Raw genomic sequence first — 2,700 nt, 5'->3', positions numbered from 1 at the left:
ATGGGAGTAATAGTCTTCACGTCTTCTCGGGTTCCAGCGAACCGGCGCTCCCGATGGGAGTAATAGTCTTCACGTCTTCTCGGGTTCCAGCGAACCGGCGCTCCCGATGGGAGTAATAATCTTTAAATCTTCTTGAATTCTAACGAACTAGCGCTCCCGATGGGAGTAACCGCAATAGTTTCGAAGATAATCCACGCGGCACCTGGCTGACTCAGCCGATGAAAAGGACGCGGTTGACATGGCCGATCCGCGGCGGGTGAGCATCCGAATATATCGGGTTCGTAATGTCGGGTCCGCGGCAGGCGAGCCCCCGAGCAAGAAGAATGCGCGATGGCGGGCGCGGTCGTCCGAGCAGAATAGTCGAAGATTTTCCATCTGATAATCTTTGCGTCGGACGATGAGCGGTACTTGGTCGGCTATCGGGTCGGATTTTATTCAGCTGCATTGCGGTCGCCAAATCGCTATCGAGTATCCCATTGTGTCGCTGCGCTGCCAAGGTTCGCGAACCGTCGCGTGTCTGATGATCCTGGAGGCCAACGAAGATACACCGACCAAGCAGCCGAAAGATTTGGTTGACCGTGAAACTATGTTGTATATGCAGGATCGATGCGTCCTTATTAACCTGCTATCTCCATCATGAAGAAATACTGAAGCTGTATTTGAGCGAGTCGTATTGGGGTCTCGCCGGCGCGTCTCGCGGATGCATGCGCGTAGCTTCCAGCCGAACTTCTTTTTCCCTTAGCTTCGCCGGCAGTCTTGATATCCCGTTTTTTGCTGATTTCTTTCCAAAGTGTGCTCTAGCTTGATTAATCTGCATCCGACCAGTACGTCGGGTTTCCATTCAGGCAACGCCTCTCGTGAATGTCAGCTTCTTTGTTTCCTTCAGTCGAATCTTCAAGGGACTGTGAGTCCCGAGGTTCGTTGTAATATACGAACAAGGTTCCTGACGATGCAGTTCGGGTGTCCCGAATTACTGCAATTCTTCAAAACTTGAGTCTTCATACGACGGGCGTAGCTGAGTAATTGCGCCATCCAAGATAGTCGGTGCGGCGGGCGCAGCTGAAGTAATTGCGCCATCCAAAATAGTCGGTGCGGCGGGCGCAGCTGAAGTAATTGCGCCATCCAAAATAGCCCATGCGGCGCCTTGGCTGACGTGGCCGATGAAGAGGACGCGGTTGATGTAGCTGATCCGCTGCGGGTGAGCATCCGAATATATCGGGTCCGTAAAGTCGGGCCCGCGGCAGGCGAGCCCCCAAGTAAGAAAAGTGCGCGATGGCGGGCGCGGTCAGTCGAGCAGGGCAGTCGACGGGAGAGCTCCCGAATATATCAAGTCCACGATGCAACAAGCGAGCTCCCGAGCGTGGCGACTGTGCGCGGTAAAGCAGTCGAGGCTTGTTCCGATCTGCAGCCATATTACAGCGCGAAAAACTGTACACAAATAATAGTACGAGCTAAAAATAGTTAGCAAAATAAATTTTACGTAATTGGAAATATAGCACCTGATGTTGTTGTGCCGTGCGCTGCTTAGCTGAAGGTATTTTGACACGACGGAGTGAACATGCCGAAGTGGATCGGCAAGTCCATGACGAGCTAGTTGCTCCTGACTTGGTTTCCTTTTTCCGTAACGTCAAGTCCTTTTCACTTTGGAAATCGAATAAGTTGTCCCTGAGGCACACGTCTGCGTTTCTTGAATTGGCCACGGCATTCAGCATGCTCCACGTGATGTTTGGCTTGCTGATGCTTGATTCGTCGCTTTCCTTGCTGATCCGAGTAGAATATCCACTGGTTCCTCACACAAGCGCGCATTAATCCTGGCAACACGTGTTTTGATCATGTTGGGTCCGGTCGTGCGCCACGCCTGCTATGGACAGAAAGTTTTGGCCGGGGTGCTAACAGCTTGATCGATCCTTCTTCTTCTATCTTCCTCGTTCTTTTTTGGCTTCACATGATTCACTCTATCTAGTTTCTTGTCTTGCCTCTTTTGGAGAATCTGAGGGCGCTTTGTTCTATGTTTCCACGCAAGATTTGATCTATATCTCAGGTCGCGGAACAGCCTCGCACGCGTACAATAGCTCTCCATTATTGAGAAAAATTCCGGCTGGATGAAATTGCTGACGATGAATTCCTTTGTCTTCTATTCGGATGCGATCTGAATTTTGTTAATGAGGAAACATCCCGCCCGGATGACAAAATCCAGTCGTCGCGCTTTCCACAGACGGCGCCAATTGACGAGGCGGTTCCTCGGCAATGCCCACCATGAGGGGCTTGGGTTTTTAGAGAAAGGCGACGACGGAAGTTCCGGGAGCGAGGCGGTACACGATGTACCCAGGTTCACGTCCCCACGGTGGAGGATCGCTACGTCCTGCTAGCAATCTACTATATGAATATATGTACAGGGTGCCGCCATAGGCGGAGTTGTTGGATTTAGTCTAGTTCTAATCCGCGGGTTGCGGTGTCTAGGCGTGTTGCCTCTAAAATTATGTTTCGATTGTGCGTGTCCCTAGGGGTGCCCCTGCTCGGCTTTATATATCAGCCAAGCTAGGGTTTACAAGAGTCCTAGTAGGATTCATATTGGAGTCTTCTTTCCTTGTAGTCCAAGTTGAGGCGCGTGCAGGTCCAGCTTGTCGAGTCCTCGTGCTGGTCCACCTTCATAGTTTGCACCGGGTATGGCAATGTCGAGTACCCGAAGGGTTATGCCCA

The sequence above is a fragment of the Lolium rigidum genome, chromosome 2 (genome assembly GCF_022539505.1).
Source record: "Lolium rigidum isolate FL_2022 chromosome 2, APGP_CSIRO_Lrig_0.1, whole genome shotgun sequence".
Classification (NCBI taxonomy): Eukaryota; Viridiplantae; Streptophyta; class Magnoliopsida; order Poales; family Poaceae; genus Lolium; species Lolium rigidum.
This window is presented reverse-complemented; position numbering follows the sequence as displayed.